This window comes from Alligator mississippiensis, chromosome 3 (assembly GCF_030867095.1).
Source record: "Alligator mississippiensis isolate rAllMis1 chromosome 3, rAllMis1, whole genome shotgun sequence".
Classification (NCBI taxonomy): Eukaryota; Metazoa; Chordata; order Crocodylia; family Alligatoridae; genus Alligator; species Alligator mississippiensis.
The window spans coordinates 227504986-227519280 of record NC_081826.1 but is presented as its reverse complement, the minus strand read 5'-3'; positions in this window follow the sequence as shown (position 1 = coordinate 227519280).

Below are 14295 nucleotides of genomic sequence, written 5' to 3'. Positions count from 1 at the left end.
CTCAGCGCGGCCTCCCCGCCCCGCCCTGCCCGCGAGCGGCGGGGGCCGGACGGCAAAACCCTGGGTCGGGCTGGCTTCGCGCCTCCGCGGGGCCCGTTGTCTCTCACGGAGACGGGAAGGGCCGGGGGGGGGGGCTTTAGGCTCAGGAATTTTTGTGCTTCAAGTGAATCTCTCTCTCTCTCACACGCACACGGGTATTTGTGCTTCAGGTGAATCACGCGCACAAACACACTGATATTTGTGCTTCAAGTGAATCAAGCACACGCATGCATATACACACACGGGTATTTGTGCTTTAAGTGAATCGCACACAAGTGCACGCTGGTATTTGTGCTTCAAGTGAAGCATGCACACACCACACTCCTTCTAAGAGGGCTTCATGGCAGAGTTTGGTGCTCGAGGCACTTTTATCTACCGGTATCAACCAGTATGCAACAGCAGGAAGCCCCTTCCTGTCCATTTTGGCTCCACAGCAATATACCATAATAATGAGCGAGGTCAGGCTCCTTGAGACTTACAGTCCTGCGAGAGCCTTCATGGTTGCAGGGGGCTTCCTTTTGCTTCAGATTCACACCCCTCTGTTCTCAGTAATGTTAGTGTACGCACACCTGTGGTATATGCCCATAGTCCTGTATTATTTTGCTCAAGCAGAAAGCTAAGGCCCTGACTGCACCACCACCTGTCCATTCGCTTGACTTTGCCAACACCAATGGTCCTATCAACTCTTTGTGTGTGCAAAATTAAGCAGACCCTGGGAGTGTTTGTCCCCCTCTAGTGTTTAGTTCACACAAAGGAATTTGGTCTGAAAGGAGACTTCCTACTAGACAAACTATACTAGCTTTTCTGCAACAGGCATAGACAATGGTGGCAAATGGTCAGGGTGCTAGCCTAGGTCTTGGGAGACCTAGGTTACATTTATCTTGGTAACTATGGGCTATGTTGTTTCATTCCGCAAATAAATTACTGGAAAGATAAATTTACTTCAGAGATCATTCTTTATTTTGCAGAGTTACCTCTAAATTGTACCAACCAGGCAAAGAGTTTGGACCTTTAAGTCACTGAATATCTCTGTATTTCCAGTGAAATCCCAAGTGTTTGGGGCTTCTCACTATTCCCTAGACAGTATGATTCCTACAGTACTTTTGCTCCTAAGTGATCACTGCTGGTGGATGAACACATTGAGAGGAATGGTGTGGCATAGCTCTCATGCACACCATTTCTCAATCTACAGAAAACCAGCTTCATGGTGCACCTGCAAAGTGGGCTTTGAAAGGCTAGTGAAGGATCAGCAGATATCATGCAGTTGCATCCTACCCCACCTAGAGACCTCATTATACTGTGTAGGTGGGGGACCAAACACAAGTAGCAAAGGAGAACATAGAACCCTACATTTAGACACTGTAAAGAAAAATCAGCCAACTCCACAACCCAGAGAGCTTTGTGTCTTCATGTTTGTCTTCCATTAAGTACACACCATGGAAAGAGCACTATCCAGTGGTTATAGTCCATCATCGACTTGGCCCTCACAGGGAAAATGTGGCACTACCTGTTTCTGCAGAACTGCGCTGCCCTGCTTCAGCATGCTCCTTCCCGCCCATATTTCACTGCCTTATAGTTGCTCTCAGACATTTCCACTCCTTAAAGGAAATCTAGATGATATTTAACAATCCACTGTGCTCCACCCTTCCCCAAAGAGAACTGAAATGAGAAAGGGAACAAGAATTGCTTCAACATACTAGGTTTTACAGTATTCAGAGACTTAAATTAAATTTGCCAGAGGTATGCAACTACTTGTTCTGATTTTATTAGCACAAGTTTCTTCTTGAAAACACAATCCCCAGATCCATTTGTTACACCTTTGGATGAAACCTAGACCTATTTAAAATGTACAAAATAAAATGGTTCATTTTAGCATGTTTAGGACTACATATTCTGTTACTGTGTAGTAAATGTGTGCGCCCAGATGAACTGCATTACAGTACTTCATTGACCTGGGATATTCTGAGGTTGTAGCATGCTATAGTGTGCTTTTAGATTTATTAAATGGTTTGGAGGGGGGGGGGGAGACATTTATATATATATATACACACACACACACACACACACTTTATAAGTAAGTGATAAAAGTATTTAACATAAATGAAAAAACCCTGATAGGTAAACAGTTCTAAGCTGTGATGGAAGACAGCTTACTAAAGGTTCAAAAGAGTACTGTAATATAAATTGCTGATTAGGGAAAAACTTAACACCCTTCTATGTTGATAAGAATAATAAAGCACCTTCAGGAACTGTGAATTGCACTGGATCAAGATTTAGTTTCTTCAGATTTAATATCCTAAACTTGCAATCACATACATACAACTTATTAGTAACACTTTTAGAAGCATCTCTTTTTAGATTTTACATCTTTTGTAGGTTTGAACAGTTCTCTTAAACAAGTTATCTATGCAAAAAAAATTGAGCAAATAGAAAATAGCACCAAAGGTTAAAAGATAGTGATCTACCATATTTACCCAAATCCAAGACGACTTTGAATTTAAGATAAACCCCCAACAGTTAGAGTCAAGACATGAAAAATTATAAATTTGTAAGAAACAGGAAAATTATACATTTGTTATAATTTTCCATGTCTAGAATCTAATTATTGGAGGGTTATCTTAAATTTGTTCCCACCACTGAAGTAGGAAAGCAGTGGCAAAAGAGCAAGTGATAGGGAAACAGGTGGAAGGTATAGGCTGTGAGGAGGCAAGCAGGATAGGAGCCAGGCAGCCTGATCCCTGCCCATTGCCCCCCTCCCCTCTACTTCCCTCCCTTCGACCATGCCTCAGGCTGGCTGAGAGCAGGCCAGAGAAGGAACATACACAGCATATACTGCCACTGCCCTGTGCATGGAGCAAACCACAAAGCTGCTCCTGTCCCAAGCTGCAAGGAGCAAACTATGCAGAGAGCCTGGCTGCCAGGAGCAAGCTGGAAGAAAGAATCTGCCAGCTACCACAGCTGTTCCTTACAGCATGGGGCAGGTGTAGAGCAGGAGCAGCTTTAGGTCTCCCCCTGCCTGAGTCAGACTGTTCAGGGAGCTGTGGGGACCAGCTGTGTAGAGAGCCCAGCTTGGCTGGGGACTGCAGCAGCTGCATGCAGGTTCCTGCTTCCAGTATTGGCTCTGTACTAGCAAAGGAGAGGGGAAAGGGGAAAGAAGCAGCTCCCAGCCAGAGCAGTCTGATACTCAGTTTTAAGGCAAGGATTGTCACCCTGCCACACCCCATCCCCATGTTGAATGGGAAAAAAAAATGTTTTCTTGAAATCAAGTAAATAGAGTCATTAGTACCAAGAAAAGAGAAAAAATATTACTGGTACTTTATTGAAGTTACAACTCCTATAAAGGACTTGAATTCCCTGCTTTTGAAATAAGACATACTTTCTTCAGTAAAACAGACTATGGATAATATCCTTCAAAGGAAATCCATCTAAATAAAGGACTATCCTCTTTCCATTTGTTTGAAAAGATTGATTAGCTAGATCCAAGCTAAAAGTGCAAAAAAGGATAAGAATCAACTCCAAAGTATCGCCCCTTTTTCTTGTGATCCTACAGAAGACCTTACAAAGATACATCTCGGTTATCAGCCCAGGGACAATGGCATAACAAAACTTGCATGATCTCAGGGACCAAAAATTGAACTTTTCACAAGAAACTAGATTCCAGGAAAAAAAAATGTTCTCAATCAAGTACATATGGTAATTACTCTCAGTTTTCTTCATTCTAGTGATAGATCATGCCTTCCTGTGCTGGCTACAAATTACAGAAGACTCCATAGCATCAATTGCATAGTCGGCAGTGTGACGAAGCCATCAAAAAAGCCAATGGCACTTTATCGTGCATTAGCAGATGCATGACGAATAGGTCCAAGGAGGTGATACTTCCCCACTATCGGGCGCTGGTCAGACCGCAGTTGGAGTACTGCGTGCAATTCTGAGTGCCACACTTCAAGAAGGATGCGGATAACCTGGAGAGGGTCCAGAGAAGGGCAACTCGTATGGTCAAGGGCCTGCAGACCAAGCCCTATGAGGAGAGACTAGAGAAACTGGACCTTTTCAGCCTCCGCAAGAGAAGGTTGAGAGGCGACCTTGTGGCTGCCTATAAGTTCATCACAGGGGCACAGAAGGGAATTGGTGAGTATTTATTCACCAAGGCGCCCCAGGGGTTACAAGAAACAATGGCCACAAGCTAGCAGAGAGCAGATTTAGATTGGACATTAGGAAGAACTTCTTCAGAGTTAGAGTGGCCAAGGTCTGGAACGGGCTCCCAAGGGAGGTGGTGCTCTCCCCTACCCTGGGGGTCTTCAAGAGGAGGTTAGATGAGTATCTAGCTGGGGTCATCTAGACCCAGCACTCTTTCCTGGTTATGCAGGGGGTCGGACTCCATGATCTATTGAGATCCCTTCCAACCCTAACATCTATGAATCTATGAATCTATGCTATAATATTATTTTGCACTCTAGACCCGGGGTTCCCAGCCCCCAGGCCACTGCCCAGTGCCGAGTCAGGAAGAGTTGGCTGCCAGTCTGCAGGAGGGTGAGCTGCTGACCCGCAGTATGCCGGTCACTTCCAGTCTTCAGTTTGCCAGTCCATGGTTACTTCCGATCCGCCATTTGCCCGTCCCTGATCTAAAAAGGTTGAGAACCCCTGCTCTAGACTCTCATTATCGACATCTAGAGAAGAGAAAACAAGACAGAGGGGCTTTAATAGCAGCCTTCAGCTACCAGAAGTGTGGTTACAAACAAGATGGAGCTAGACTGTTCTCAGTGATGGCAGATGACAGAACAAGAAGCAATGGTCTCAAGTTGCAAGGGAAGTTTAGGTTAGATATCAGGAAAAATTATTTCATGAGGAGGATAGTAAAGCACTCTCTCCAAGGAGGGTAGTAAAGGTTACCCAGAGAGATTGTGGAATCTTCATCCTTGGAGGTTTTTCAGACCCAGCTAGACAGAGCCTTGTTTGGGATGATATATTTGGGGATAGTCCTGCTGTGAGCAAAGGGCTGGACTGCTTAGGAAGGAGCAGGAAGACTCTTTGCCCTCATTAAGCCTTTATTGTAACAACTAAGCCCGGACCCAAAATGGTTGACTGATCCCTTCCTGTGGATGACATCACTCTTGAATAAGGAAGTTAACCCTTACCACTACATCCCCTTTTCTCAAGGAAAAACTTTATACACAGTTACAAAAGGAACCGAAACAAAGCAAAAACATTGGTGAGTCTATTCGTTTAGACCCTACTAATTCACAGGTCTAAACTCTTCAGTGAAACTGAGGCATGTCCGGAACTAGTGTGGTAAGCAGGTGGAATTTGGAGATGTTCTCGATTCCTATGGAGAAGACCACTAGATGTCTCCACCCCATATGAACAAGGGGTATCTGCCATAGCCTGGATGGTGCCTAGGAATGGATCCCTGGATCTGGGATCCAAACTTCCTGCTGGGGGGAAAGAGCAGGTACATGTCTGGAAGCATGCCTGGTGTCATAGACTGTCAGAGATGGAACTTCGTCATGAAATTCTTGTGGATCAACAAGTTTTAGAACCACATTGATCATTCATTCTTGGGAGGGTTGTACGGAGTCAACAACTCATAAGCAACTCAGCTAGACTCCATCCATGCTCCAATGGTGTTGAATGGTAGCTCAAGAGTGCCTTATAAAGATCTTCATTCTTCTGGAGCAAATTCTTCACAGTCTGCACTGCACATTCTGCTTCTCCATTACTCTGGGAGAAATGTGGACTGCTGGTAACATGTTGAAAGTCATACTGGGCTGTCAACTGTTTAAACATGGCTCCAGGAAATTGTGGGCCATTATCAGTTCTTAAAACTGAAGGTATTCCATAGCATGCAAATATACTCTTCAATGCCATTATAACTCTCTTTGTTGTGGTGCTCAGTAATGGTACCATCTCCAAGTAACAGAAATAATAATCAATAGCAATGGGGTAAACAGAACTCTTCCCAGTGGATAAATCAGCTCCCAACATCTGCCACGGATGATCTGGTAAATCAGTCATGAGGTATGGCCCCACGTGGATTAGTCAGTGTGGAGCACAAACCTTACAACTTGCCACCCAGTTCTGTATGTCATCACAGATGAAGGGCCACCAAACTGTCTGGCAGGCCCTGCCTTGACATTTTGTAATGCCCTAGTGATCATCATGAAGCTTTACTAGGATTTCCTGGCATAGTGCTGAAAGTATCAGTACTCTGTTGTGGAACATGACTAAGTCTCTGACAACATGAGGTGTTAAAAGCACCTACTCTGGAAATCTTCAGAAAAAACCCAGCAGTCTTTCCTACCCAAGTGCAGGGGGGCTGGACCTGATGATCTTGTGAGGTCCCTTCTAGCCCCTAACATCTATGAATCTATAAGCACAGAGACTGAATCTCTCTTGCTGGTACTTTGCTAGTTTGCACTCCTTGAATCTTACTTGAAGCCACCCTTCCAAGTAGTATTTCTTTATATATTGACAAGAGGAATTAGCTTCTTGAGCTTCCTGAATTCTCATCTGTAGTGAAGCAAATATGGGCATCCCATCTGCAATAACGTCCATGTAAACAGCAGTATGTCACTCCTGGTGGTGTTTCTCCAGAGACAGTGGAGTCTATAATGGTGCCAGCATCTGACAGAAGGGGCAGGGAAGGAGCTTATTCCACCACGCTCCCTACACAGGAAGTGATCGGCGGAGGTGGCAGTCAGGGCTGGCAAACCCTGGCTACAGTCCCCTGGGGACAGAGGGGGAATAAAACCCCTTCCTGCCCCCTTTGCCTCAGGGGGCCATGCCCCTGCCACTGCAGCAGCAAGGGGGGAGCACCAAGTGGATCCCAGCTCAGGTCCCTGCTAGTGAGACAGGAAGCAGGGAATTAAACCCCTTCCCTAGCCAGTTCACTTGAGGCTACTGCCAGGGCTGGCCATGCCCCCTCCCCCCCTCTGAAGCAGCAAGTGGAGAAAGGCTTGGCAGGTCTATGCTGGTGGGACAGGGGAAGAAGTAGGAAATAAGCCTCTCCCCTACCTCCTTCACTTTAGTGGGGGCGGCATCTGGCCACACCTCTGCCCCTACCCACCCATGCTCTGGCTAGGAAGCAGAGGGGTGCAGTCAGCCCTGCTCCACTGAAGCAGAGACAGCAGCCCTGCCCAGGGCTGCAGAGCATGCTGGGAGACTCTAGTTTAACTTAAACCGGGAAGGGGTCTGGGACACAATTTGCATAAACCAGTTTGATCTCAATTTGTTAAGTCTGATACTACATTTAACCAGGTTCATCTCAAACTGATTTCAGCCATTTTGAAACTGGTTTATGTGTACTGAACTGCCTTTCTGTTACAGGTTTAAACCAGTTTCTGCTCATTTAAACCAGCTTATAAGTCACTTCTGTCCCTACCCTTTAAGGAAGAGTGGCTTTCAAACCTGAGAAAGAGATGCAGACAGACAGACAGACAAGAAGTTAAGGTGGGAAGTTCTGGGGACACAGTCATGAGTTCTGTTTGTTTTAGAGTTTACCAACTCACGATTGTCAACCCCCCAAATTAAAAAAAAATAAATCAGTGGCACTGTCTTCAAAGCACTATATTTTTTTTTCTTTTAAAGAATATTAAAAGTTGTGATTTATTTGCCTTCTGCTGTTTAACCTGTCAGTTATTCATGTTTTCAAGGTTTTTTTTTCCTGAAACCATAAGGCCTGGAAATCCTCTTTAAATTTGTTTCTCATATAACAGTTTATTCTAAGAGAAAAAAACACCAAATGTGTAAGATTAGTGATAAGATCATTTTTGTTGACAATACAAAAACTACGGATGTATGCTGCCATATATCATCTATACAGATGTGTAGAAGAAATGCGAGTGGTATCTTGCCAAAATTATAAAGAAAGCAACTTAGGTCTTTAAGTGGCTCTCTGTTTTTTTAATTTTTATTTCTGCCTAAAAACAATGTGTCATCAACTGATTAATATGCCATTAAGCAATTGAAAAATGAACTAGAAATATTTGAGTTTTTAAATGTAATTTATCTTTAAAAAAATATCACTTTGAAAAAGAGAGAGAGAGTGTATGTATTAAATAAATGGAGTGATGTTGCTTTTAATGAAGCCAATACTAGGCCTGTGCAAATGGGGAACTATTCGATTCGGATTTGGCCAATTCAGATACCAGAGATTCCATTTGGAGATCCGAATTGTTTTTCCGATTCAATTCAGTCAAATTGCTTCAGAAGATTTGGAGCCGATTTGGAGATTCGGCTATAGAGTATAATGGGGAACCAATGAAATATCTATACCTTCATTGTCTTTTGGCCAATTCAGATGAAACTTCCTGACATGGTAGCTTCTGCTGAAAGCATGACACGTGCCAAGTTTCAAGGTGACAGGTGCAGGGGTTTCTGGGAAACTACACCTCAAATTTCTGAAAACAAAACTCATGTTGTGTGTGTGTGTGTTAAGCCACAGTAGGGTGAAAACTGCAGGGGTGGTAGCCCCTGGTGAGGCCACAAAGCCTGCCAAGTTTCAAGGAGATAGGTGCAGGGGTTTGGGGGAAACTGCACCTCAAGCTGTGGACAAGTAAAACTCATGACATGGGTGACACTGTGTGTGTTAAGGCACAGCAGGGTGAAAGCTGCAGGCCTGCTAACCCCTGATGAGACCACAAAGCCTGCCAGCTGTTAAGGAAATAGGTGCAGGGGGTTCTGGGGCCCTGCACCTCTGGCTGCTGACAAGCAAAACTCGTGACATGCGTGTTTGTGCAACTGACTGTCTCTGTCTTCCCTCAAACCCCTGCACCTGTCTCCTTGAAACGTGTCAGGCTTTGTGGCCTCAGCAAGAGCTACCAGACCTGCAGTTTTCACCCTGCTATGGCTTAACACATACAGGAAACATGAGTTTTGGTTTCAGGATGTAGAGGTGCAGTGTCCCAGAAACCCCTGCACCTATTATCTTGAAACTTGGTATGTATCATGCTCTCAGCAGAGGCTACCATCCCTGCAAGTTTCATCTGAATCAGCTAAAAGACAACAAGGTTATAGATATTTCATTGATTCTCCATTATACCCTATGGCCGAATCTCTGAATCAATTTGGAAGCTCCGAATAGATTCGGAAAGCCTAAAGCTTCCAGCGATTCAGTTTGGATTTGTAGATTCAGCCTCTGAATCATCCAAATCATCTCCAAATCTGAATCATGATACAAAACTTTGTACAGCCCTAGCCAATACTACTAAGAACTTTAGCTCTTTATGATGACTACAGGGCATGAGGCTTAAAGGTGGTTAAAACCCATTTTTTGTGCTTTCAGTGAAATATTCTGAGACCTATTTTGGCTGCTATGTTTCCATTCTTTCTGATTTAAAAATGCATGTAATTGTGGGAGTTTTGGGGAGAAGATACAGAACTTAATTACCAGCTTCTGAACTTAGATCCCCCACTTCTTGCAACAACCCATCCGGCCCCTTAGCAATTGTATGTAGGAGATGGGTCAGGTCTGACAGTATTTCATCAAGCACCTGAAAAAGATAGATACCTGAATCTCTTCCTGTTGCTTCTTTACCTACATTACAGCCATTCTGATGATGTGACACCATGCCTATCTGCATTTGAGATGATCCCTGGGTCAGAATTCTGCAAAAGACCTGTTGGCCCCTGATCTGTTAACAGTTGTTTTTGGGCACATCTAGAATCTGCCAGGCCTGACAGATGCAGATATCCTCTTGATGTGTTCTGCAGTTGGCAAAAATCTGCCTGATACCTCATTTTGTACATCTTGCGAAATGCAAATAATTGGGTTCAAAATAGCAAAATACCATTCTAAAAGGCAAAATGCCTTTATATGTCTCAACTGCCTGAACCCAAGATGCACCATAGCCCAAACAGAATCCTTCTTCCTCCATGGTTAAGAGTAGTCTTCAGCTCTTCCTGAAGTGTCCCAAAAATCCTTATTAAGTTTTGGGTATGGGGTTTCTTGTTTTCTTATTCTGACACGATTAGCACAACTAGGGGTGGGCAAGTAAGGCAACAGCTTTGGAAGCTAATTTAGAGGGGACACCACTCTGGGGTGCCCTCTCCCTCCCACAAGGGAGATGACTACCACTGCTGTGGAGCATGTGAAACAATAGCAGGAAAGGTAAAGCTCTCTGGCACTTGCTGACCCCCCCTCCCCCAGCTCTCTGGCATCTTTGTCCAAGAGCCCAAAATTCCTAGTTACGCCTCTGGCCAGACCTGATATTTTTTTTGATAACTGAACTGATTGTTTAGACAAAAGAAGCATGGTAAACCTTATCTATCTGGATTTCAGTAAAGCATTTGATACTATGCAATATGGGAGATTTTTAATTAATCTTGAGAAGATGGGTATTAGTTCACTAATTATAAAGTGAGCAATAAACTGGCAAGAGGAGATTTACAAATTGCTGCACTGAAAGGATATCTCTGTGCTGGAAAGTGTTCACTAATGGAGTTCTTCAGGACAGAGTTAATGTGCTGATCTTATTTAACCTTTTAATTTATGGAGTGGCAGAAAACAGGAGTTTGCTAATGAGATAAAGTTGGGAAGCATCATCAATAAAGAAAAGGACTGGAACATCATTCAGGAAGTACTAGATGACTGAAGACTGGAGCAATAAGTGAAATTTTAGAGTACAAAGGGCAAGCCTTGTGCTTGAGAACTAATAACATGCGTTTCTTCTATAAGCTTGTTAATTTAAAGCAGAGACGACTAGTCATTTGGAGGATGATTAGTATATCCATTATCAGAGGTAGGGTTTACCTTTTCAGGGCCCCAATAAGGTCCAGTTTCAAGTTCCTTCTCTTTACTAGACAACCACACTACAGCATAACCATAATATAATGGAAGCCCCGAATAGGCTGTAACCTCGGGCAAGTCCATAGTTTTGCACTGCCCTAATGCCACCTCTGAATGTCATTTATGGCCTGACCAGGAACCATCAATGTGATGTAGCCATTAAAAAGGCAAATGCAAACATAGGATGGATCAGGAAAGGTATTTCCAGAGATAGGGAGTGTTAAGGCCATTGTACAAGGCACTAGAAAGATTTTATCAGGAACACTCTTTACCATTCCATTTACCCATGTTCAGAAAGGATGAATTCAAACTGGAACAAGACACAGAAGAGCTACTACGATGGCACAGGGAACAGAGACTGTAAGGAGATCCATGGCTTAGGGGCTAAAGCCCACCTGCAGGGGAATAAAAAGAGGAGCCTACCGGCCTGCCTAGGAACACCGGATCAGCTGACAGGAATGATTGACTGGCCCTAGGGGAAGTTAAAGGCTCCCAAGGAGGGTAGCAAAGGGGGAGAGAAGGCTGGTACACTGAGGAACAAGCACTGAGCCTGAGCTGCCTCTCTCCCAAGGTCCGAAGAAAGACCAGAGATTTTGCTTGTGTTTGTTACTTGCCCAGTTTGTTGTGGGGACAAGTGTTCCTCCTGTAAAATAAAGAGACTTGAACTGAGAGCTGGGTGGATTTTGTGAGCAAACTGGTTTCTGGGTCACACTAAAGGATAAGCAACCCACTACAGAGTCCCTGTCTTATAAAAGCAGGCTAGAAGAGGCTGGCCCATTTAACCTAGCAAAACAAAAGTCTAGAAAGGGTATGTATTTATAGATGGCAGTCATACCAGAGAGAAAAAAACAGCTCAAGCTGAAGGACAATGTTAGCACAAGAAAAAAATTGGTATAAACTAGCCCTAAACAAGTTTAACCTGGAAACTAGAAAATGGTTTCTAAACACTGGAGCAACAGTGTTTTATAGTGTTCCAACAAAAGTCATTGGAGCAAAAAAAGATGATTACTTTTAGGTGGCACTTGATCATAGTTGCCTGCAATGTCAGAAGGATTTGACTGAATTACTCAAAAGGGGTCTTTTTCCATCTTACATCTGTCAATTTTAGCCAAGGTAAACAAGCAAGTGCTGCTAACTACACCAGTCATAGTGGGCTTACTGCTTTGAGGCACTTATTAACAGTGGACCTTTATATTCCCCTGGCCCACCTCCTCTTGAACTAGCCACTGGTCTTTCAAAATGAAATCAACTCAAACACAAAAAGGTAGTGATAACAAAAAGTCTTTTCTCCTCAGTGCACTTTATGTCTCTCTCATATACCAAAGGGGAAGCTCTGGCACCCTGGCTAGTGGCCAGGCCTGGTAAGAACTTGACTGGGAAATGTCTGACCAACTGAGTCTGCTGATGCACCGTAGAGCTGGAAGTTCACCAGTTGGGTCCAGTCTCCCAACCCCAAGTGTCCATTCAGACCCTCTGGGGAATGAGGCTCAAGTTTAAGTGCTGGGGACAAGTCTGGAACAGCTTCTCAGGCAAATTTCTGGATCTGGACTTGGTTGGCATGCTGAACCTTGTCCTCGCTGGGACTGGTTACCATAGTGCTATAGGCAAGCCGTGGGTCACACTTTTTCCTTCACAACGGTTGCTTGCCAGCCCACTAAAAGAGTCCTCTTCACAGATAGAACAGGGAGACTTTTGTGCTGCTCTTCACCACATAGAGCACCATCTTGATAGTTTGGATAACCCTGCAAAGCTACCAGCCTTGAATCCTTAAAGCTGTCCTTTCTCTCTGAGACACAGTCTTTCCCTGGGAGCATTTCCCTCTCTCTACCAGATTGGAGCTACTTGCACTACATATCTTCTGAATCCTCTTTCCTTGGCAGGTCAGGGTACCCGATTACACTACAATGTAAGAGAGATTAAAATCAGGCCTCTAGAATAGAAAACTCTAGCAACGTATCATCAGAAAGATGCCAACAGTAACCACAAACACACAATTCAAATAATAATGAAAAAAACATTTTCAGGGGCACAGAAGGGAATTGGTGAGGATTTATTCACCAAGGCGCCCCCGGGGGTTACAAGAAATAATGGCCACAAGCTAGCAGAGAGCAGATTTAGACTAGACATTAGGAAGAAGTTCTTCACAGTTAGAGTGGCCAAAGTCTGGAATGGGCTCCCAAGGGCTCTCCCCTACCCTGGGGGTCTTCAAGAGGAGGTTAGATAGGCATCTAGCTGGGGTCATCTAAACCCAGGACTCTTTCCTGCCTATGCAGGGGGTCGGACTCGATGATCTATTGAGGTCCCTTCCAATCCTAACATCTATGAATCTATGAAAACCAGCATGGAAAAACTAAAGCTAGGACTTAAGTATTATATCACATTAGTTTCAAAGAGCTAGCCAAACTTTGCAATAACAAATTAATCCTCACACCTAGTGAAACAGGCAAGTGTTCATACCATTATTTAATGGTTGAGGAATCAGACACAGAAAGGGTAAGTGATTTCCCCAAGGATTTATACTATATCAGTGAAAGAACAGGTATATTGCTCAAATGCCATCAAACAAACTTTAGTAAGAGCGCCTCCGCCACCATTTTTCAGCACAGGAATGCTGATACACATGATACTGGAGTCTGCTCATTCTTTGGGTTAGTGTGACTAGATGCATTTATTCTCAGATTAGGCTATAGCTAGGAAAAAGCCCTTCCACATGGTCCAGATGCAATGGAAAAGATGTATTAAAATAACATTATATATAAAATGATGTCTGCATATCTTTTGCTGTTGATATTGTGATGTTGATTAATTATATATTTCTCCATATTTAAATTTGTCATTTAGATTCCATGACATTCGGAATATTGGAGGATATGACTGATCTCATGTAGCTGATATAATTTTCTTTCTTTGAAACAGAAACTCCTGTGTGGAAAAAAAAAAATGTTGTGCAAATCATCTGTGTTTCATGTGGCCCTTCAGCAAAAACATTAAGAGTTCTCCTATATGGGAAAATTAATAGGTAGTTTGGAGCAAGTGATTTTACTTAACTATTTAAAAATATTTATTCCAGAATAATTACTCCCCTTTGGAAGGACATTAATTATTCTGGGGAAATGTGACTTTTATTCTGGAATAGATGGTCTATGCCTGGGAGATACAATGGGATAGCTATTATAGGAAATTTCTCCATACAGCTATGTCCTTAGTTTTAATTTCTTTAAAAATCAAGTTTCTAATCCATTGTTGCATTTCTAAATCTGTAGGCAACCAGAAACAATAAGTCTGAGTAGTGTGAACTGCAATATTCATTCAAAGGAAGTGTTAACTTTGGAGGTCAATTAATACAATTCAAATATCACCTTACTAAGAATCATTTGGTATTTCAGTGCTCATTATCAAGAAACCTGGAAATAATGTCGCTAAAATAGAGAATAATTGGTCTATTGTACAGAACCCATGGCCCTGGGATTGCC